At 45.3% G+C, this 24896-nt stretch overlaps 1 protein-coding gene across 2 annotated transcripts in view; it reads right to left on the bottom strand.

Annotated features, from left to right (window-relative positions):
• Positions 1 to 24593, bottom strand: part of pag1 (phosphoprotein membrane anchor with glycosphingolipid microdomains 1) — a 108764-nt gene extending 84171 nt beyond the window's left edge. For both annotated transcript variants that reach the window (XM_023976126.3, XM_023976125.3), the window contains exon 1: positions 24339 to 24593. The gene's annotated coding sequence lies outside the window, so the exon portion shown is untranslated. The remainder of the gene's footprint in view (positions 1 to 24338) is intronic.
• Between the last annotated feature and the right edge of the window lie 303 nt (positions 24594 to 24896).

Raw genomic sequence — 24896 nt, 5'->3', positions numbered from 1 at the left:
CGAAGTGGTAGGACACACAAGCTCACAGAACGGGACCGCCGAGTGCTGAAGCGCGTAGCACATAAACATTGTTCTTCTTCAGTTGCAACACTCACTACAGAGTTCCACACTGCCTCTGGAAGCAATGTCAGCACAATAACTGTTTGTCGGGAACATCATTAAATGGGTTTCCATGGCCGAGCAGCCGCACACAAGCCTAAGACCACCATGCGCAATGCCAAGCGATGGTTGGAGTGGTGTAAAGCTTGCAGCCATTGGACAGTGGAAATGCGTTCTCTGGAGTGATGAACCACATTTCACCGTCTGACAGTCCGACAGACAAAACTGAGTTTGGCAGATGCCAGGAGAACGCTACCTGCCCGAATGCATAGTGTCAACTGTAAAGTTTGGTGGAGGAATAATGGTCTGGGGCTCTTTTTCATGGTTCGGGTTAGGCCCCTTAATTTCAGTGAAGGGAAATCTTAATGCTACAGCATACAATGACATTCTAGATGATTCTGTGCTTCCAACTTTGTGGCAACAGTTTGGGGAAGGCCCTTTCCTGTTTCAGCATGACAATGCCTCCTTGCACAAATCAAGGACCATACAGAAAATGGTTTGTCGAGATCAGTGTGGAAGAACTTGACTGGCCTGCACAGAGCCCTGACCTCAACCCCATCGAACACCTTTGGTATGAATTGAAATGCAGACTGCGAGCCAGGCCTAATCGTCCAACATCGGTGCCCGAAGCAAGTCCCCGCAGCAATGTTCCAACATCTAGTGGAAAGCCTTACCAGAAGAGTGGAGGCTATTATTGCAACAAAGACTGGACCAACTCCATATTAATGCCCATGATTTTGGAATGAGACTTGAGGAGCACACTACATGACCAAATGTATCTTGAAATGGTTTACAGCTTAATTTTAATCCAGCCCTCATCAGCTGCTGTCAGTGTTTTCGTAACATTAAACATTAAAACTGGAGCTGTGTAAAAGAGGACAGAGAGGGGAGCTGCCAAAAAGGGTTTTGCTCATGACATCAACTGAAGTGCCTGGAATCTTACTGATCCTCAGTGTGAGTGTCACAACAATCCTGATGAGTGAAAGCCAGATGAATATGTCCCTTCTATACCCAGAATGATGGACGGACGAACGCACACGCACACAGTGTGACCGAAATATTACTGGATAGTGTTGTTTCACATACCCAAGCACGTGTTGCAGAGACAGCAGTGGAGGTCTAAGGTCTCTTGCTGTCCTTATCCAATCATCATGCAGCAAGTTTGATTACAACTGGATTTCCTCGACTCACTTCCTGTTCAAGTAGTTCCCATTGGATCCTTTCCTGCCATCTTCATCATAACCTTTCTTCCTGAATGATCATGTGTTCCCATACCATAACAGTCCCACTCCCTAACATTCCCATTCCCTATTAACAAAACAAATGCTTTCTGTCGGATACCTAATCATGAACCTCAACCCTCATACTTTCTCCTCTCTCTTGTTTTCTTCTTAATTCTCCTCCCTCGTCTTTCTGTTTCACATCTCCTTTCCATTCCAATAATCTGTCTCTCCTGTTCCGAAAGAACAGAACATCCTTCCCTATTCCCAGTGTTTAGTCATACATTGCATTATAGATGATTAAACTACCAGCCTTCTCCCTTCTAAAGGCCAGTGAACTTGAAAAGAATGCACAACAACACACTAGAATGCACTCAAATGAACTAGAATGTTCTAAAATACACCATTCTTTAGTTTTGGCCTGAGCTTTCCTCTCCTTTCCTCTTCAGTCGTTCAGTATTCTGAGGAGGTTTTCTGGCCCTGCTTGAGTTCAGAACCTTTTTGTTGCTGCTCACTGCAGCACAGTCCCTCCTTGCTGCGTGCCTCCTCTTTTTCAATATCCCCCTCTCCTCTTTTCTAATCTCTCTTCTTCCAGCTCTCCCTCCATCTCAAGTCCTGAGAGATTGCCAGCATTATCACAAGACACACACAGACATCTTTCATTCCACTACATTTCCTTTCCACTCCAAACTCCCCCTCCCCTCTCTGATGGTTGATGTATGTGTTTGATAAATACATTCCTATATTCTTACATAGTTGGTTAAACGTTAAAAGGGCTTTTGTGACCAAGGACAAATCATTTTTAGGGGGTATTTTTCTAATTGTGAAGAACCTAGCTCACACTCAACTATGGAGAATTGTATCTAGTACTCTTGTATAACACTAACCATGTTTCCATACAGTTTTTATGCGAGTAAAGTCATATCGTATAAAAAAAATAATGACAGCTGTGATGGCAACAGGAAGTTTGTGTAATTGAATAAATGCCAACAGATAATTTGTTCATTTGACACGGTGGGATGTTTTGTGTCTGTAAAATTAATTATGCGAGAAATTACGGTGGAAACACCTTTATGCACAAATATTGAAATAATAACCATCATATCGAAATCAATTTTGATTGATGAGTGGTCCTCCCACTACGACTCGGGAAAGCATGCAGTTTCTTAGGCTACAGATTAAATAAATGATGAACTTCACGGGGTGGTGAAAGTGCAAGGTGATGAGCTTGATGCTCCTTCACAATAAATATCCAGGGTCTTATTCTGGTGACATGATGATGGATGCTTGACTGCCGCTTGACATAAATACTAAATATAAATACTCTTATCCATAATAATCTCATCGTCTAAATAAGGCTGGGTGATACAGTACATTCGGAATGTATTCAGACCCCTTAACTTTTTCCACATTTTCTTACGTTACAGCCTTATTCTAAAATGGATTAAAATGTATTTCCCCTTCAATCTGCACACAACACCGCATAATGACAAAGCAAAAACATGTTTTTAGACATTCTTGCACATTTATATATATATACAAAAAAATGAAATATCACATTTACATAAGTATTCAGACCCTTTACTCAATACTTTGTTGAAGCACCTTTGGCAGCAATTACAGACTCAAGTCTTCTTGGGTATAACTCTACAAGCTAGGCACACCTGTATTTGGGGAGTTTCAACCATTCTTCTCTACAGAGCCTCTCAAGCTCTGTCAGGTTGGATGGGATGCGTTGCTGCACAGCTATTTTTAGATCTCTCCAGAGATGTTAGATCATGTTTAAGTCCAGGCTCTAGCTGGGCCAATCAAGGACATTCAGAGACTTGTCCCGAAACCCCTCCTGCGTTGCCTTGGCTGTGTGCTTAGGGTTGTTGTCCTGTTGGAAGGTGAACCTTCACTCTAGTCTGAGGTCCTGAGCGCTTTAAAGCAGGTTTTCATCAAAAATGTCTCTGTGCTTTGCTCCGTTCATCTTTCCTAGGATCCTGACTAGTCTCCCAATCCCTGCCGCTGAAAAACATCCCCACATCCCCACAGATGCTGCCAGCACCATGCTTCACTGTAGGGATGGTGCCAGGTTTCCTCATGGTCTGAGAGTCTTTGGGTGCCTTATGGCTAACTCCAAGTGGGCTGTCATGTGCCTTTTACTGAGGAGTGGCTTCCATCTGGCCACTGTACCATAAAGGCCTGATTGGTGGAGTGCTGCAGAGATGGTTGTCCTTCTGGAAGGTTCTCTCATCTCCACAGAAGAACTCCGGAGCTCTGTTAGAGTGACCATCGGGTTCTTGGTCACCTCCCTGACCAAGGCCCTTCTCCCTCGTTTGCTCAGTTTGGCCGGGCAGCCAGCTCTGAGAAGAGTCTTGGTGGTTCCAAACGTCTTCCATTTAAGAATGGAGGCCACTGTGTTCTTGGGGACTTTCAATGCTGTAGAACTTCAAAGTAGTCACCCTTTGCCTTGATGACAGCTTTGCACACTCTTGGAATTCTCCAACAATTCTCCAACCAGCATCACCAGGAATGCTTTCCCAACTGTCTTGAAGGAGTTCCCACATTGTTGGCTGCTTTTCCTTCACTCTGCGGTCCAACTCATCCCAAACCATCTCAATTGGTTTGAGGTTGGGTGATTGTGGAGGCCAGGTCATCTGATGCAGCACTCCATCACTCTCCTTCTTGGTAAAATAGCCCTTACACAGCCTGGAGGTGTGTTGGGTCATTGTCCTGTAGAAAAACAAATGATAGTCGCCCTAAGCGCAAACCAAATGTGATGGCATATCGCTGCAGAATGCTGTGGTAGCCATGCTGGTTAAGTGTGCCCTGTTTTCTGAATAAATCAGCCAGTGTCACCAGCAAAGCACCCCACACCATCACACCTCCTCCTCCATGCTTCACGGTCGGAACCACACATGCGGAGATCATCCGTTCACCTACTCTGCGTCTCACAAAGACACGGCGGTTGGAACCAAAATTCTCAAATTTGGACTCATCAGACCAAAGGACAGATTTCCACCAGGTCTAATGTCCATTGCTTGTGTTTCTTGGCCCAAGCAAGTCTCTTCTTATTATTGCTGTCCTTTAGTATTGGTGTCTTTGAAGAAATTCGACCATGAAGGCCTGATTCATGCAGTCTCCTCTGAACAGTTGATGTTGAGATGTGTCTGTTACTTGAACTCTGTGAAGCATTTATTTGGGATGCAATTTCTGAGGCTGGTAACTCTAATGAACTTATCCTCTACAGCTGAGGTAACTCTACATGATTTCATGTGTTATTTCATAGTTTTGATGTCTCACTATTTTACAATGTAGAAAATAGCAAAAATAAAGAAAAACCCTGGAATGAGTAGGTGTCCAAACTTTTGACTGGTACTGTTTATTGTAAATCTCCCATAAGTTTTTTAGGCCATATCGCCCAGCCATGCATGCATTTGCTCTCTCTCCCTCTCTCAATTCAAGGGCTTAATTGGAATGGGAAACACATGCTAACATTGCCAAAGCAAGTGAAGTAGATAAACAAAAGTGAAATAAACAATAAAAATTAACAGTAAACATTACACTCACAGAAGTTCCAAAAGAATAAAGACATTTCAAATAGAATTATGTCAATATACAGTGTTGTAATAATGTGCAAATAGTTTAAGTACAAAAGGGAAAATAAATAAGCATAAATATGGGTTGTATTTACAATGGTGTTTGTTCTTCACTGGTTGACCTTTTCTTGTGGCAACAGGTCACAAATCTTGCTGCTGTGATGTCACACTGGTATTTCACCCAGTAGATATGGGAGTTTATTAAAATCGGTTTTGTTTTCGAATTCTTTGTGGATCTATGTAATCTGAGGGAAATATGTGTCTCTAATATGGTCAAACATTTGGCAGGAGGTTAGGAAGTGCAGCTCAGTTTCCACCTCATTTTGTGGGCAGTGTGCACATAGCCTGTCTTCTCTTGAGAGCCAKGTCTGCCTACGGCGGCCTTTCTCAATAGCAAGGCTACATTCACCGAGTCTGTACATAGTCAAAGCTTTCCTTAAGTTTGGGTCAGTCACAGTGGTCAGGTATTCTGCCACTGTGTACTCTCAGATTAGGGCCAAATAGCATTCTAGTTTGCCATTTTTTTTGTTAATTCTTTCCAATGTGTCAAGTAACTATTTTTTTGTTTTCTCATGATTGTGTTGGGTCTAATTGTGCTGGTGTCCTGGGGCTCTGTGGGGTGTGTTTGTGTTTATGAACAGAGCCCCAGGACCAGCTTGCTAAGGGACTCTTCTCCAGGTTCATCTTTCTGTATGTGATGGCTTTCAAATGGAAGGTTTGGGAATCTCTTCCTTTTAGGTGGTTGTAGAATTTAGCGACTATTTTCTGGATTTTGATCATTAGCGGGTAGTGTAGCTGAGGCAGGATGTAGTCATGTTATGGATGGTGGTGTAGCTGAGGCAGGATGTAGTCATGTTATGGATGGTGGTGTAGCTGAGGCAGGATGTAGTCATGTTATGGATGGTAGTTGTAGCTGAGGCTGGGCCTAGTCAGACTATAGATGGTGGTGTAGCTGAGGCAGGAGAGTCATGTTATGGATGGTGGTGTAGATGAGGCGAGGATGTAGTCATGTTATGGATGGTGGTGTAGATGAGGCAGGATGTAGTCATGTTATGGATGGTGGTGTAGATGAGGCAGGATGAGGTCATGTTATGGATGGTGGTGTAGATGAGGCAGGATGTAGTCATGTTATGGATGGTGGTGTAGATGAGGCAGGATGAGGTCATGTTATGGATGGTGGTGTAGATGACGCTGGGCCTAGTCAGACTATAGATGGTGGTGTAGATGAGGCTGGGCCTAGTCATGTTATGGATGGTGGTGTAGATGAGGCAGGATGTAGTCATGTTATGGATGGTGGTGTAGATGAGGCAGGATGTAGTCATGTTATGGATGGTGGTGTAGATGAGGCAGGATGTAGTCATGTTATGGATGGTAGTGTAGCTGAGGCAGGATGTAGTCATGTTATGGATGGTGTGTAGCTGAGGCTGGGCCTAGTCAGACTATAGATGGTGGTGTAGCTGAGGCAGGATGTAGTCATGTTATGGATGTGTAGATGAGGCAGGATGTAGTCATGTTATGGATGGTGGTGTAGCTGAGACAGGATGTAGTCATGTTATGGATGGTGGTGTAGCTGAGGCTGGGCCTAGTCAGACTATAGATGGTGGTGTAGCTGAGGCAGGATGAGTCATGTTATGGATGGTGGTGTAGCTGGGGCAGGATGTAGTCATGTTATGGATGTGGTGTAGATGAGGCAGGAGTAGTCATGCTATGGATGGTGGTGTAGATGAGGCAGGATGTAGTCATGTTATGGATGGTGGTGTAGATGAGGCAGGATGTAGTCATGTTATGGATGGTGGTGTAGCTGAGGCAGGATGAGTCATGTTATGGATGGTGGTATAGATGGGGCAGGATGTAGTCATGTTATGGATGGTGGCGTAGCTGAGACAGGATGTAGTCATGTTATGGATGGTGGTGTAGCTGGGGCAGGATGTAGTCATGTTAAGGATGGTGGTGTAGATGAGGCAGGATGTAGTCATGTTATGGATGGTGGTGTAGCTGAGGCAGGATGTTGTCATGTTATGGATGGTGGTGTAGCTGAAGCTGGGCCTAGTCACTCTATAGATGGTTGGTAGATGAGGCAGGATGTAGTCATGTTATGGATGGTGGTGTAGCTGAAGCTGGGCCTAGTCACTCTATAGATGTGTGTGTAGATGAAGCTGGGCCTAGTCAGACTATAGATGGTGTGTAGCTGAGGCAGGATGTAGTCATGTTATGGATGGTGGTGTAGCTGAAGCTGGGCCTAGTCACTCTAAGATGGTGGTGTAGATTGAGGCAGGATGTAGGCATGTTATGGATGGTGGTGTAGCTGAGCAGGATGAGTCATGTTATGGATGGTGGTATAGATGGGGCAGGATGTAGTCATGTTATGGATGGTGGCGTAGCTGAGACAGGATGTAGTCATGTTATGGATGGTGGTGTAGCTGGGGCAAGATGTAGTCATGTTAAGGATGGTGGTGTAGATGAGGCAGGATGTAGTCATGTTATGGATGGTGGTGTAGCTGAGGCAGGATGTTGTCATGTTATGGATGGTGTGTAGCTGAGGCTGGCCTAGTCAGACTATAGATGGTGGTGTAGCTGAGGCAGGATGTAGTCATGTTTAGGATGGTGTGTAGCTGAGGCAGGATGTAGTCATGTTATGGATGGTGTGTAGCTGAGGCAGGATGTAGTCATGTTATGGATGGTGGTGTAGCTGAGGCTGGGCCTAGTCAGACTATAGATGGTGGTGTAGATGAGCAGGAGTAGTCATGTTATGGATGGTGGCGTAGATGAGCAGGATGTAGTCATGTTATGGATGGTGGTGTAGATGAGGCAGGATGTAGTCATTTTATGGATGGTGTCTAGATGAGGCTGGGCCTAGTCAGACTATAGATGATGGCGTAGATGAGGCAGGTGTAGTCATGTTATGGATGGTGGTGTAGATGAGGAGGATGTAGTCATGTTATAGATGGTGGTGTAGCTGAGGCTGGCCTAGTCAGACTATAGATGGTGGTGTAGCTGAGGCAGGATGTAGTCATGTTATGGATGGTGGTGTAGCTGAGGCTGGGCCTAGTCAGACTATAGATGGTGGTGTAGATGAGGCAGGATGTAGTCATGTTATGGATGGTGGCGTAGATGAGGCAGGATGTAGTCATGTTATGGATGGTGGTGTAGATGAGGCAGGATGTAGTCATGTTATGGATGGTGGTCTAGATGAGGCTGGCCTAGTCAGACTATAGAGATGATGCGTAGATGAGGCAGGTGTAGTCATGTTATGGATGGTGGTGTAGATGAGGAAGGATGTAGTCATGTTATAGATGGTGGTGTAGCTGAGGCAGGATGTAGTCATGTTATGGATGGTGGCGTAGATGAGGCAGGATGTAGTCATGTTATGGATGGTGGTGTAGCTGAGGCAGGATGTAGTCATGTTGATGGATGGTGTATAGATGGCGGTAGGATGTAGTCATGTTATGGATTGTGGCGTAGATGAGCAGGATGTAGTCATGTTATGGATGGTGGCGTAGATGAGGCAGGATGTAGTCATGTTATGGATGGTGGTGTAGATGAGGCAGGATGTAGTCATGTTATGCTAGTGGATGAGGAGAGTATAGTGTGGAAGGGTAAGAGACTATGGGGGTGGAGGAGGGTGTCAAGCAGAAGAGGGAAAAGGCGGAGAAGAAAGGAGGTGGGAGGGGAGAGGCTGGTGAGGTCAAAGGCACCAAATAACCCTTGCCTGGTGCTGGGGGGGAGGCCCCAACTAGAGAGGAAAGGCAGGTGGTCAGCATGGGACATGAGGAGGCTTTCTTTTCAGACTACTCCTCAATTGCTCCAAAGCTGACAGCCAGTCAGGCAGAGGGGTCAAAGTATACGGCGAGTGAACTGTCAAGGTACCTGGAAGAGACTAAAGGGAAAAAGTTCATATTTAAGCTTTTTTTGTGATCCGTGAAAGTTTGTAAGATCAGTACAACACGCTATGAAAAATGAGGGGCATGGTGTCCTCACCCAGGAAACGTTTTAGGTTGAGGAAGTGGGTCACAACAGTGTGTAAAGGTCTACCTTCAGACGCTGTTTAGATGTATAGTTTCTTTCTGGCACTGGGCTTTTTGAGCTTTGCTATTGGTCTCTTTTCTTTGCTGGTTTTTCTCCCACTTCTTATGGAGACTCTTTGGGTAGGCTCACTCAATATAAATGGCGCCAGAGATGTGGGAAAGAGGAGTCGGTTGGGTGAATATGTAAAACCCAAAAAACTACAGGTGTTGTTTCTGCCGGAAACGCATAGTGATGTGGTGAATGAAGTCGATTGGGGGCTCTGGAGGAAAAGGGAAAGTGTGCTGAGCCATGGAACAAATGTTAGTGCAGGGGTGGCAGTCCTTTTTGTACCGGGTCTGGCCGTAAAAATGTGCTCCTCAAAGGAGGTGTGTAGGGGTAGACTGCTTGTAGTAGAATCAGAAATTAACAACCGGGGTTTTGTCCTTATACATGTGTATGCGCGTAACACAGGGAGAGAGAGGGGGTTCTGTTTGGGTGTCTTAGACAGGAACTCTCACAGGTAGCGCCTGAGAAGACGCTGGTGGTCGACGAGAACTGGAACTGTACAATGGATTTTACAAAAGACAGAAAAGCCTCATTCAGGCTTAGTAGGGTGTTAAGGGACATCATTAATCAGTTTGACCTAATGGATGTTTGGAGAACTAGACATCCCAACACAAGATACATGGGTGAAGGTTTTTGGAGCTAGGGTGAGTGCAGCCTGACTTGATCGGTTTTACATGTCCAGGAATCAGAGCAATAAGCTGTTGGGCGCTACCATTCTCCCTGTGGGGTTTTCAGATCACCACAGTCAGCCGAGCCATGGTTATTTCACCAGGGCCTCGGCAGGCATCCTATTGGAAGTTTAATATAAAGCTCTTTCAAGATGCTACTTTTTGCTCGGGTTTCCAGACTGTTTGGGAAAGGTGGGGGCAGCAAAGAGAGGAGTATGAGTCTGAGTCAATTTTGGGATGTGTGAAGTCTAAATTCGGCTTTTCTGTCAACAGTATACGGCTCTCATCCTCAGAGGCTAGGAGAGTATTGGGGAAACTAGAGTGTTGTATTAGTGAGATGGAGGTAGAGATGAAATGGACATTCCCCTGTTGTCCCATGAACTGGCAGAGGCCATAACCCAGATGTCCCCCGATGTACCGGGGGTCGATGGACTCCCAGTGGAGTGGAGTCTTATAAAACAATTCTGGAGAATAATTGGACTGGACTTCTTTTGCGCGAGTGCTTTGAGATAGGAGAGTTGCCGATGAGATGTCGTCGGGCGGCTCTGACTCTCCTATCCAAGAAAGGGGACTGGTGTGAACTTAAGAACTGGAGGCCTGTGGCATTGCTCTGTGCGGACTCAAATATATTTGCCAAGGTCCTCGCTAACAGACTGAAGTCCCATCTGGACTCTATAGTACACAAGGACCAGACATCTTGTGTACCTGGACGCTCAATCACAGACAACTTGTTCTTTCAATCAGGGAAGGGTTGGACATGTCGAGAGTTTCTAATGTGAATTTTGAACTGGTCTCTTTAGACCAAGATAAGGCTTTTGATAGAGTGAACCATGAGTATCTGTTTAATGTGAGGTCTGTGTTTGGGGAAAAGTGTTTGGCCTGTGTGGAGATGTTCTATGGTCAAGGTGGGAGGGGGGCTCAGTAGGCCAGGAGACTGCAGGGAGTGTGCTGGACAGGCATGGGTGTGTTGATAGGCATTGCAGTGTCGGCGTATGCAAACACTAGAGGGTCAGGATATGCAGGCACTAGAGACTAGTCTGAAGGTGTACGAGGGAGCTTCGTCAGCTAAGCAAAGCTGAGGCAAGAGCAAAGCTCTGTTATGTGGGGCATGGAGGGATAGGGCGGGGGCCTCTGCTTCCAGGGGGGTTACAGTGGGGTTGTGAAGTGCTTAACATTTTGGGGGTGTAACTGGGCTCGGAGAGGTGGGTCAGGAAGAACTGTGAGGGGCTGTCACAGGCAGTGGTGTCAAGACTGGCCAGGTGGAGGTGGCTCCTGTCCCAAGTGTCATATAGAGGGAGGGTGCTGATATTCAACAACCTGGAAGTATCTTCCCTGTGGCATAAACTGGCTGTTCTCAACCCCCCTGCCGGTCTGCTCGCAGACCTGCAAAGCAAGCAGGTGGATTTTTTCTGGTCGGGCCATCACTGGCTGAGGGCAGCAGTGTTGTACATGTCCGTACATGAAGGAGGACAGGGCCTGGTGGAACTGGAGAGCAGGGTGGCTGCATTCCGACTAAAGGCGGTGCAGAGACTGCTGTACCATACTGGTGTCGGCTGGAGGGAACCAGCATGCGCGCTGCTGAGGAGAGCTGGCGGATTAGAGTTGGACCGGCAGCTGTTCCCCAAGAGGCTGAGTACAGCAGGTCTCTCTGATTTTTACTCAGCAGTGCTGAGGGCCTGGCAGCTGCTAAGGCCCACACGAGAAGGGGGTGTGGAGCCTGGGCTCTGGGTGCAGGAGGAGCCTATCTTCCACAACCCAGCCATCCATTTGAGATCGGTTCAGTTGGCCACCCTGCAGAGGCAACTGATGGCAGCGGGTTTGCAAAGGCTGGGTGAACTGAGACTGCTGGGAGAGGAGGGGTGGAAAACCCCGGAAGTCCTGGCACAACAAACAGGAATAACGTCTCTTAGGCTGCTGGAGAGATTCCTGGAGGAGGTCCAGGAGGCACTGTCTGAGCCGGTAAGGGGGGTGTTTGAGCGGCTAAAGGGGGGGTGTTTGAGCGGCCAACGGGGGAGGGGCCACCACTGCAGGTGACGGCAGAGACCGGGGACTGGCAAGGGGGTCTGAAGGACTTTTTTAGATTTTAACACTCCGAGCCCAGGGGAGATTTAAGGGGTGGGAGGTAAAGCCCTCTACAACCTCTGCATTAAGGTAAGGAACATTAGGAGCCTAACAGGAATGAAGGCACATCAGTGGCAGGGGATATGTGGGGCGGAGAGTATGGTGGGTTTTAGATGGAGGGGGCTCTACAAACCCCCAGTACCAAAGAGGTCAGGGGACCTCCAGTGGAGGGTTCTTCATGGAGCTCTGGCCACTAACAGCTGGTTGGTACGGGTTGAACCGAGAATCGGGCAGGGGTGTCCTTTCTCTGTTATGAAAGAAACTGTGACTCATGTGTTTTCTGTGTGCGTTCTGTTGGAACATCTGTGTGAGAGGTTGGAGGTGGTTTTTACTGTTGGGATGTTTATAATGGGGTACAGGTATTCAAATAAGGAGAAGACCAAATGTGTGTTGTTGAGTTTTCTGTTTGCTCAGGCAAAGTTGGCTAACAAGGAGGGACAGGGTCAAAGGTGGAGAATAACAGACCCTTTACTACTGTTTAATGGGATGGTCTCTGCGCGCCTTAGTATGGAATTTGAGTTCTATAGAATGATAAAAAGTGTGGAGATGTTTCAGGAGATATGGAGTGTCGGGCGGGGAGGGGGGCTCTGTACAGCTGGGGAAGATGGGTTGGCTATACGGTTGTAGAAGTAGTGAGGTTTTGGTTATTGTGATTTGTGGTGTTTTGTATCATGGGATAGAGGGCAAGGAGAGCATGCAGTACAGGGGATATTTTAATGAAATGAGGATGTATCATTAAAGAAAGTCAAAAAGTCCCCCCCCCCCCCTCCCATGGCCATCTCCTCTATGAGTGGCAGATTGGAGAGGAACGAGAACGTCAGTAAATAAACACATAGGGCTCATTGAGTAAATCCGTGGCTGAGTTGTTTGCCAAAGCGGACAATCTGTAAATATGCTTCCCCGTTGTCCTCTTTGGCAAACGGCCAGCCACAGATTTACTCAATGAGCCCTATGTCTTTGGAGAGTAGGGAGAAGAGAGTAAATTCCCTTGATGGCTAACGTCAGTAAACAATCTGCTCAGTGAAGGGAGGGAGGTTTATAATGTGGATGAATCCCTTGCTGTCCTTCTCATTTTACTGCTGCACTTTGAGGGGAAACAGATATATGAACGCTCTCTCTGGTGAAATGGGCTCCATCCTACTGTATTACCAGATGCATTATCAATATGAAGGTTCTCTCTCACACACCGTACAACACTACATACAGTAATCAGACAGTTGACCCAGGGGTGATGTCTTGCAAGTCTTCCTGTTTCTGCTCACATTCAAATAGAACATAAATATATATGTTAGAGATTTTGTTTAAATACATTGCATTCGGAAAGTATTCAGACCCCTTACCTTTATCCACATTGTTACATTACAATCTTATTCTAAAATTGATTAAATTAATAGTTTTCCTCATCAATCCACACACAATACCCCATAATAACAAAGCGAAAACAGGTTTAGAAATTTTAGCAAATTAAATTAAAACCAGAAATACATTATTTACAGAAGTATTCAGACCCTTTGCTATGAGACTCAAAATTGAGATGTTTCTACAACTTGATTGGAGTCCACCTGTGGTAAACTCAATTGCTTCGACATGATTTGGAAAGGCACACACCGGTCTATATAAGGTCCCACAGTTGACAGTGCATGTCAGAGCAAAAACCAAGCCATGAGGTCGAAGGAAATGTCGTAGAGCTTGGAGACAGGATTGTGTCAAGGCACAGATCTGGGGAAGGGCACCAAAAAATGTCTGCAGCATTGAAGGTCCCCAAGAACACAGTGACCTCAATCATTCTTAAATGACAGAAGTTTGGAATCGCCAAGACTCTTCCTAGAACTGGCCGCCCAGCCAAACTGAGCAATCGGGGGAGAAGGGCCTTGGTCAGGGAGGTGACCAAGAACCTGATGGTCACTCTGACAAAGCTCCAGAGTTCCTCTGTGAAGATGGGAGAACATTCCAGAAGGACAACCATCTCTGCAGCACTCCACCAATCAGGCCTTTATGGTAGTGGCCAAACGGAAGCCACTCCTCAGTAAAAAGGCACATGACAGCCTGCTTGGAGTTTCCCAAAAGGCACCTAAAGGAGAAATGAGATTGAGAAACAAGATTCTGTGGTCTGATGATAAACAAGATTGAACTCTTTGTCCTGAATGCCAAGCGTCACGTCTGGTGAAAACCTGGCACCATCCCTACGGTGAAGCATTATGGTGGCAGCATCATGCTGTGGGGATGTTTTTCAGCGGCAGGGACTGGGAGACTATCCAGGATCGAGGGAAAGATGAACAGAGCAAAGTACAGAGAGATCCTTAATGAAAACCTGCTCCAGAGCACTCAGGACCTCAGATTGGGGAGAAGGTTCACCTTCCAACAGGACAACAACCCTAAGCACACAGCCAAGACAACGCAGGAGTGACTTGGGGACAAGTCTCTGAATGTCCTTGAGTGGCTCAGCCAGAGGCGGGACTTGAACCCGATCTAACATCTCTGGAGAGACCTGAAAATAGCTGTGCAGCGACGCTCCCCATCCAACCTGACAGAGCTTGAGAGGATCTGCAGAGAAGAATGGGAGAAACTCCCCAAATACAGGTGTGCCAAGCTTGTAGCGTCATACCCAAGAAGACTTGAGGCTGTAATCGCTGCCATAGGTGCTTCAACAAAGTACTGAGTAAAGGGTCTGAAAACTTATGTAAATGTAATCCGTTTTATATATACACACACACACACACACATTTGCAGAAATGTCTAAAAACCTGTTTTGCTGTGTCATTATGTCGTATTGTGTGTAGATTGATGAGGAAAAAACAATTTAATCCATGTCAGAATAAGGCTGTACCGTAACAAAATGTGGAAAAGGTCAAGGGGTCTGAATACTTTGCAAATGCACTGTATGACTCTGATACAGGCAGTTTGTTGCTCCAGACCAGACTCGCCTCAAATCAGATTTGACTCGCCTCAAATCAAGCCTGGACAACCAGGTGAGGTACACTGTTGCCCATATCATATCATTGATTATCCATCAATGATATCAAGCTTCTTGATTTAGTGTTTGATATTGAGCCTGAGTGCTTCTAAGGTCCAACTATAAAAAGATGTGGACTACTGTGTCCACTGAATAGCACTGCCTAACTGAACTGGAAGTGGGGTTGAGAGAGGGCCTTTGTTACAGGTTGTTTTCCTACCTTTTGTATTAATATGCCCCAGCTAGATAACAAAGCGGTTTCCCAGCCAGGCCACCCATTAGGAAGAGGAAGAGGGAGGTCCCACTTAATTGTGAAAAGTACAAAAGCTATGTGGTGTGGTGCACTGTGGGTAATTAGGAGGATAAATATCCATGTCCCCGTCCCTCCGCCCACCGATAGACAGGACACCAGATACTGCTGATTGGGAAGTTTCCAGAAAGAAGGAGAGAGGGAGGAGAGGGAGAGAGGGAGGAGGTAGATAAGGTCTTTCTCAGACTGGGAGATTGCCCCCTCTCTGCCAGGAGCCTCCACCTTCCACCTGACAGGTCATCACACTTCTCCTCTGATTGCAATCAGTGAAAAAAACTACACAGTAAGTAAAACCTGCACTGCAATGCATGTTATCAGACATCTGACTCCTCCCACTAGGTATCTAATGTACAAATAGAGTAAAACAAACTACAACTGTATACTAGAAACATGAGAAACATCAGAACATGTTTCTATAGGCCATCTGCATAGTTCTCGGATCACATAGCCGGGAGAAAAGGCTATAAACAAGACCAGTCCCTCTTATCAATAGACAAGCCTACTAACAGGCCCATTGCTCCTCAGGGACCATAGCCCCTTGATGACTCTCCTCCTGACATACAAACAGACAAATGGTTGTTTGTGTTTATCATCGTGTGTATTTTGGTTGTTGAGTCCGATGCAACAGGTCTTCAGGGTACTCCCTGATGAAGGCCATGCAGCCGAAACGCCTCAGTTTTTAAACTTGTTTCCATTGAACATGCCATACAAATAAAGGCATTTTCATTAATTATATGAAGAGTGCCTTTCTTTTTGATGACCAATTTACCCTTTTACCAAAGAGCAGCTTCTGTCTACCAAAACCTACTATTGTGTACCTTAGCAGCTTCTATCTACCAAAACCTACTATTGTGTACCTTAGCATCTTCTGTCTACCAAAACCTACTATTGTGTACCTTAGCTTCTGTCTACCAAAACCTACTATTGTGTACCTTAGCATCTTCTGTCACCAAAACCTACTATTGTGTACCTTAGACTCTTCTGTCTACCAAAACCTTACTATGTGTACCTTAGCAGCTTCTGTCTACCAAAACCTACTATTGTGTACCTTCTGTCTATCCAAAACCTACTATTGTGTACCTTAGCAGCTTCTGTCTACCAAAACTACTATTGTGTACCATAGCCAGCTTCTGTCTACCAAAACCTACTATTGTGTACCTTAGCAGCGCTTCCCTTCCTTATTTTCTTCCTACAAGTACTCCAGGGATGTTGGGTGGTGTGTTGAGGTTGAATGAAGCTCCTGTTTCTCATCAACACATGACCATAAGACACACACTGACACTCTGTGAGACCTGATTTAAAAACACGTTAATAATGCCTTCCTCTACAGGAAGTGGTAAGACTACACCAAATTTTTACAGGGCCACCTAGTCAGACAGTGGCAGAGCTTCAGTGTGTGTGTGTGTGTGTGTGTGTGTGTGTTGGTTTGTTTCTCTCTCCCGGTCTCCCTGCAATGTTGTTATCCAGTGGAGTGTGAGATGAGGTTCTTCCCTCTGTCTGTGTCACATCACACAGAAACAGCAGCAGCAACACATTCTGCGCACACACACAGTACTGTTCTGTCTTGTTCAATCCTATCAGATTCCATACTGCAGGCGGCAGCCACAGCAACAACCAGCCCAGCCACCTCGGGTCACAGCACAGCAAGTCATCTCCAAAAGGACCAATCACTCCTTGACGCCCACCCTCAAGCTGGAGTCAACTACGTAACTCTGTTAGCGTCACATCCCCCCAGTGGTAGCGTCACATCCCCCCAGTGGTAGCGTCACATCCCCCCAGTGGTAGCGTCACATCCCCCCAGTGGTAGCGTCACATCCCCCCAGTGCGTATGGGGCAAAATAATTACCTTTAACTGGTTGCACACAGCTTTGTTTTCCCCAGTCTCATCAGGTCTGAACTAATGACAGGAGGGGGACGCATGATAAGTGTCAAATTATCCACAATCCTGAGGGAGACCTCTGATTTCCCATCACCGCTATGGCACTTCCATTTAATCACATCGGCAGTGTTTACTTTGAAAGGGCCAGTCGCCAGGCGATACTTGGGAGATGTCTACTTGAGCAGTGGAGCAGCAGAGACGCAACGCAGGCTTCCCAACAACAGGACAACAATCAGACACAAGCTTAAACCTCCCTCCTCCCTGTTATCCTGAGAAAATTGCTAAGGGCCCCGGTTGATAACAGTGTGTGTTGGACAGGCAAGATCAGACACGGCGTGATGTGAACTGTGTCTGGAGTCTGGACAAACACGTCTGGCAGTAGTTATTGTACACTACATGGAAAAGTATGTGGACACCTGCTCGTCGAACATCTCATTCCAAAATGAGGGCCATTAATATGGAGTTGGTATCCCATTTGCTGCTATAACAGCCTCCGCTCTTCTGGGAAGGCTTTCCACTAGATGTTGGAACATTCCTGCGGGACTTGCTTCCATTCAGCCAAGAGCGTTAGTGAGATCGGGCACTGATGTTGGGCGATTAGGCCTGGCTCGCAGTCGGCATTCCAATTCATCTCAAAGGTGTTTGATGGGGTTGAGGTCAGGGCTCTGTGCAGGCCAGTCAAGTTCTTCCACACCGATCTCAACAAACTATTTCTGTATGGACCATTGTGCATTGTCATGCTGAAACAGGAAAGGGCCTTCCCCAATCTGTTGCCACAAAGTTCGAAGCACAGAATTGTCTAGAATGTCATTGTATGCTGTAGCGTTAAGATTTCCCTTCACTGGAACTAAGGGGCCTAGCCCAAACCATGAAAAACAGCCCCAGACCATTATTCCTCCTCCAAACTTTAGAGTTGGCACTATGGAGTCGGGCAGGTCGCGTTCTCCTGGCATCCGCCAAACCCAGATTTGTCCTTCTGACTGCTAGATGGTGAAGCATGATTCATCACTCCAGAGAACGCATTTCCACTGCTCCAGAGTCCAATGGTTGGCGAGCTTTACACCACTCCAGCCGACGCTTGGTATTGCGCATGGTGATCTTAGTCTTGTATGCGGCTGCTCGGCCATGGAAACTCATTTCACGACGCTCCCGACGAACAGTTATTGTGCTGACGTTCCTTCCAGAGGCAGTTTGGAACTCTGTAGTGAGTGTTGCAACAGCGGACAGACGATCTTTCCGCTCTACAGCACTCGGCGGTCCCGTTCTGTGAGCTTGTGTGGCCTACCACTTCGCAGCTGAGCTGTTGTTTCTCCAAGACGTTTCCACTTCACAATAACAGCAATTACAGTTGACCGAGTAGCTCTAGACGAACTGACTTGTTGGAGAATGTGGAATCCTGTGACAGTGCCCCGTTGAAAGTAACTGAGGTCTTCAGTAAGCCCATTCTACTGCCAATGTTTGTCTATGGAGATTGCATAGCTGTGTGCTCGATTTTATACACCTGTCAGCAACAGGTGTGGCTGAAATAGCCGAACCCAGTCATTTGAATACGTATCCACATACATTTGGCCAGGTAGTGTAGGTGCTAAACCTGAGAAAAGGAATTCAGACAATGGTGATCCAACATTCCAAAGACTGGAATACAATGACAGTCCAAGAGTGACATGTTTTAAAGGCGTTGCCTACCTGACAACCAGATGTCTAATATGTCTCTGTGTATTGCTTCATTTGGCTTTTAAAGTGCACACCTAATTGTAGAGGAACAGGGTGTAGCTAGCCTTCTATGTTACCTGGTGTTCACTTCCCTGAACCCCTGCTGTGGCCTTTACCCACGCCACACTACCCTCACTGATGTTGTTTTCAAAGTGTGGCACAGAGCTAAATTCCAAATAGCACCCTATTCAGTATACTAGGGCCCTGGTCAAAAGTAGTGCACTATATACGGAATAAGATGCCATTTGAGACTCATCCCAGGAGACTATTGCAGACATGGCATGACATCCCAATGAATCATCAGAACCAGACAAATGACACTTTCTCATGACGCACTGACTTACTCCCTGTCATAATCAACTACTGTGATTTAATAGGAAACCAAACCACCACAGCAAAACAAAACCTGATCTAATGAGTGAAGTTGGAGCAGGGTAAACACGGACAGGATAACCACGTCAATCATAGGGTTTTGCAGATTTGAGTCACACAGTAAACATGATCAAGATGGCAGCTAACATTGAGTGATCTTGATCTGGGAGCTGTCTTGTTCAGTGGGTCACAGAATAACTAATCCTCTATTATAAATCATTAGTAAAATCGATTAATAGGTATTCTGCAATGCAGCCAGATAGGACATTAGGTGGATTCCCTGTTTTGAATATAACAGCCAGGACATTTCCTTATCTGATTAGGTAATGAATAGTACAGTTAGGTTCAGATGAGAATCCTGGGTAAATTTGGTGTTATTGAGTTTTTCCAGCATCAATTGGTATTAGTGGATATTAAAGTGCATCAACACATTTTCCCACCACCAGGAATGTCAATGTAATGGAATGACCTTTGAGAAATGTACCTGTCTATTGAAAATTGTGTCTCTTCAGTTGTTCTTGTTCCAATCATTGCCTCTACTAACAGGCTCTGAAGGCCATGGCAACAATGCTCTAACAATGTTCATGYCCAAATAGAAAATCCATTTGGCCAGGGTCAATAGCAGTAAGGAGAATCTAAAGATCACCAACAATGGTCCGACGAGGAGAGATCAATACCTTCATTTTATGATTAGCATTTACTCTCTCTCTCTCATTCTTTTTCTCTGTATTTATCTTTATTTTTTCATCCCTCTCTTAATATGTCTGTCCTTGGCTTCGATATATCTCGCTATCTCCCCCCCTTTTTCTGCCATGACATCTTCATAAAAGGTTTACAAGTTTCACGTGAAACACACAGATAGTATTAAACTATAATAAGAAAGCATTTACAGTTTCTGGTGAGTGAATTGTTCATTTCATTGCTATTGGAGAAATTAAGAATAATGAAAATGGTTTTGTAGCCTAAACTAAATTCAATAATTTAGGCTTGCAGGGGGGAAAGGAATGGGAGTTCTCTGAAGAGAGAGAGGCTTTAGAAGCCTGGAAATTAGAGTAGGTGAGGAGATGCACAAAGTGAAAGTTTTAGTGCCAACAAAGCCCTTTTCACTATAACCACAGTTGTCAAACACCCTGCTGACAGAGGCTTGCTGACAGTGTGACTGCGGCTGAGGGAGAGGAATAGCTCTGGAGGTGGCTCAAGAGTACTTCCTGTTTCCTAGACTACTTTATTGAGCCTGTGTGATCAGAATCTACATCTCATATAAACATCCCTGTGGTTAACAGAACAAACCTGGCTAAACCATTAGCATCCCAACACACACACACACACACTCACGCATGCACGCAGACACACAAACACTGTTATCAACCGGGGGCCCTTAGCAATTTTCACAATTTAACTCAGCCCCTGAGGTAAACCAGTTTAATGTTCAAAGGTGTCAAATGGAGCATGTTGAAGTAATTGCCTCTCAGAGTGTCAGAGTGGAGAACCAGACACCTCATTGTTTACATCCAAATGATGGCAACAAACACTTTTCAAGCTTTCTGAAGTGGATAATCTGGAGTACTTCTCCTGTTTTATCCGGTGTCCTGTGTGAATTTAAGTATGCTCTCTCTAAATTCTCTCTTTCTTCTTCTCTCTCGGAGGACCTGAGCCCTTAGGACCATGCCTCAGGACTACCTAGCATGATGACTCCTTGCTGTCCCCAGTCCACCGCTCCATGCTGCTGCTCCAGTTCAACTGTTCTGCCTGCGGCTATGGAACCCTGACCTGTTCACCGACGTGCTACCTGTCCAGACTGCTTTTCAACTCTCTAGAGACTGCAGGAGCGGTAGAGATACTTTTAATGATCGGCTATGAAAAGCAACTGACATTTACTCCTGAGGTGCTGACTTGTTGCACCCTCGACAACTACTGTGATTATTATATTTATCATGCTGGTAATTTATGAACATTTGAACATCTTGGCCATGTTCTGTTATAATCTCCACCCGGCACAGCCAGAAGAGACTGGCCACCCCTCATAGCCTGGTTCCTCTCTAGGTTACTTCCTAGGTTTGCCTTTCTAGGGAGTTTTTCCTAGCCACCGCTTCTACACCTGCATTGCTTCTATTGGTTTTAGCTGTGGTTTCTGTACAGCACTTTGAGATATCAGCTGATGTAAGAAGGGTTATATAAATAAATTTGATAATCAAGCATTTGTGAGATATACATTAGCCTAGATCAGTAAGCTATCTATTTAAATAAAAATGACAATAATCATGCTATACGTTTATGCATCTAAGCACTAGTCTACATCAGTATAATCAGTGTTGAAAAGCCAGTGGGTGCAGTGCAGACACCTTCACACATTGTCTCTAATCCCAGCTGTAGAAACACTTGGACAACTTAAGTGTGCTCCTGTCACTCAGAAGTTGTAACAAAAGCTTTCATCTCTCAAAGTCTCGTAGTTCCCATGTGTTTTTGAAGAGCGTAGTTCGCGTTGGTTCCCAGTGTTTTTGAAGAGCGTAGTCGCGTTGGTTCCAGTGTTTTTGACGAACGTAGTCGCGTTGTTCCCAGTTTTTGACGAACGTAGTCGCGTTGGTTCCAGTGTTTTTGACGAACGTAGTCGCGTTGGTTCCCAGTGTTTTTGAACGAACGTAGTCGCGTTGTTCCCAGTGTTTTTGAGAACGTAGTCCCGTTGGTTCCCAGTGTTTTTTAGAACAGTCGCTCTGGTTCCAGTGTTTTGAGAAACGTAGTGGTGTTCCCATTTTGAAGAACGTTAGCGCGTTGGTTCCCAGTGTTTTTGAAGAACGTAGTCGCGTTGGTTCCCAGTGTTTTTGAAGAACGTAGTCGCGTTGGTTCCCAGTGTTTTTGAAGAACGTATAGTCGCGTTGGTTCCCAGTGTTTTTAAGAACGTAGTCGCGTTGTCCCAGTGTTTTGAAGAACGTAAGTCGCGTTGGTTCCCAGTGTTTTTGAAGAACGTAGTGCGTTGGTTCCCAGTGTTTTTGAAGAACGTAGTCGCGTTGGTTCCCAGTGTTTTTGAAAGACTGAGTCGCGTTGGTTCCAGTGTTTTGGAGTGTCGCTTGTTCATGTTTTTGAAGAACGTAGTCGCGTTGGTTCCCAGTGTTTTGAAGAACGTAGTCGCGTTGTTCCCAGTGTTTTTGAAGAACGTAGTCGCGTTGGTTCCCAGTGTTTTTGAAGAACTAGTCGCCTGGTTCCCAGTGTTTTTGAAGAACGTAGTCGCGTTGGCCCAGTGTTTTGAAGAACGTAGTCGCGTTGGTTCCCAGTTTTTGAAGAACTAGTGTTTGTTCCATTTTTGAAGAACGTAGTCGCGTTGGTTCCCAGTGTTTTTGAAGAACGTTAGTCCGTTGTTCCCAGTGTTTTTGAAGAACGTAGTCGCGTTGGTTCCCAGTGTTTTTGAAGAGCGTAGTCGTGTTGGTTCCCAGTGTTTTTGAAGAACGTAGTCGTGTTGGTTCCCAGTGTTTTTGAAGAACGTAGTCGTGTTGGTTCCCAGTGTTTTTGAAGAATGTAGTCGTGTGTGCTGAAGAAGTGCACTTCAAGTCCCCTCCACCACAGCTGCCTGTATCCCTACGGCTCATTTTGACCTGACATAGTACACCACTAATGTAGGGGTTAAATTTATGACAGATTAGTCCCGCACGAACTGTAGTCTGCTTCAATCTATGTTGTCAAACACAATCACTATTATATTACTATCAGTGAAAAACTAGGATGTCTAGCTGAGCTGTAAGTATTTCGTTGGACGATGTATACCATGTGTATTCTGTACATACGACTACCGGTAATAAAACTTGAAACTGATTCAATCCACATCTTTGACAAGCAGGTGTAATAAACTGGCATTAACGAATGCAGCTGTTAACGCTGTCGTCTTATTAAATCAATAATTTGACTGACAAAGGCTTGATTAAATCAAGACTTTTAGATTAACAGTAACTACTATCAGTCAATAAACTCACTGTGGTATAGTACAGCAGAGAGTAACCGTTTCCCTGAGGGAAGCGTCCAACATGTGGTCAAAATAATGTGATGATTGTTATGTTACAGTAGTAGTGGTTGTCTGCACTGCATACTGCCAAACTGGCCAGAGAATCTGTGAAAGTTTGAATCCTGAGTTCTTCTTTTTAATCCCAGTAGACAGACTACACACACACACACTGACAACACACACAGTGGACGTCCACACAGACCGAGGGAGGGCGTTTCTCTTGGCACAGGGGAATAGTAAGTGCCAGCCTGCCATGCCAGTGGTAGGAAGAAACCTCTAAGCCGGTTGGTGTCAATAAAGTCAATGCTGTGTCTGTCTGTCTAATGACAAGGTACGCTAGTCTTTAGCTACTGGCCCAGTCATCAATCTGAACTCAATCCTTCTGATATGCTTATGTTATATTATGTTTATGTTATGGAGGCCATTACAGGGTAACACGGGGCATCTCAATATACCATCAGGGTACTAAGTAGAATATAAGACACCTCCTGTCACCTGCTGCTGGTCTTGCTGTGTGACTATATACCCAGTTTATATCTGGACCCATGCAGGAGGTACATTTGCATCTCAACACCAGAGTAATGTCACCGTTATAAAAATTGAGTGCCAAATACTAGAGAACATTCATTTCATTGACCATAAAACTAAAAACGGTTGTGCTTGAAGAGAATAGACAAACCAAATCTTTGCAAGAGGCCAATGCTCTAATCTCTACATTTGTCTTGAAAGTGTAAAAGCTTCTTTATAGTAATACCATGCATGCCGAAGCCAACTGTCTTCTTTCCATAATACGTGTGTGGCTTTTTGAAAAGCCTACAATATGAAATAGAAAGGAATTAATATACTTCAGTAAAAACTGAGAACTCATGACAAACGCAGGGCAGCAAGCGAGATGCACAGCATTCAACTTTGAATTGATCCCCCATATTGTAACTGCTGCATTGCGATATATTAAATTGCCTACTAGCCTAACTAAGCAGAAACTTTGATTCAGAGCTCCAACTAGTTGAAGCAGCATACACATATCATCCGATAGCGGTCTGCCTGCAACCCATGTGCCCCATCACCCTAGTCGAATTTTACAACTGTGAAGTTGAGAACCACGGCTACTATCTCCCTAATCAATATTCCCCCCAAAATTTGGTCCATTCCTCAAAGCGACTGTTCGCCGCCCGCCTTCCTCGCATGGCGGTGCTGCGGCATAATTTTTTTTTAAAGACATATCAATGAAGTTTCGGGAAAATTTGCCTATAGCAACCCAAACCCACACCTCAATACCATTCGAAATAAACCGACCTGTCGACATGAAGACGCAACTTTCTACATTCGCTGATGAAGGAGTCTGGAGACCACTTACCTTAGAAGACCATCCATGAATAGCAGTCGGTCGTTAGGCTACTGTTGAATTGAAACTCGTTGGATTTGTGCAGTGCGGCTCCACCACCTCAGAAAACCCCGCATTTAATAAAGAATTTACATAAAATGAATACGTCTTGGTAAACCCTCAAAACAAATTGTATTCAAAACTGATGAGCTCTGAGGCGCGTTCTCTACCATGCACGAATATTCCCAGACGTGGTACGTTGCTATTCAGACTATGCACCCAGACCCACTCCGGTAAAATGTTGAGGAGGAGTGGCAGATCGGGCAAGGAGCTGCGCTATGGTCTCTGGGACATGTAGTGCGTAATTGCACTCAGAACGTGGAGAGCGTTCCCACTGGAAACAGATGTCAATTCAACGTCTATTCCACGTTGGTTCAATGTAATGTCATTGAAATGACGTGGAAACAACGTTGATTCAACCAGTTGATTCAACACACATTCAATGGGAAATATATAGTAATGCTTTATGTACAGTCAATGTATTAGGCTAGATCTAACGTGTTATACATTATTATAATGGCATTTAATTGT

Source organism: Salvelinus sp. IW2-2015, linkage group LG31 (genome assembly GCF_002910315.2).
Source record: "Salvelinus sp. IW2-2015 linkage group LG31, ASM291031v2, whole genome shotgun sequence".
In the NCBI taxonomy this organism is placed as follows: domain Eukaryota; kingdom Metazoa; phylum Chordata; class Actinopteri; order Salmoniformes; family Salmonidae; genus Salvelinus; species Salvelinus sp. IW2-2015.
Note: the sequence above shows the minus strand (reverse complement) of the source record. Positions and strands in the feature narration are given on the sequence as shown.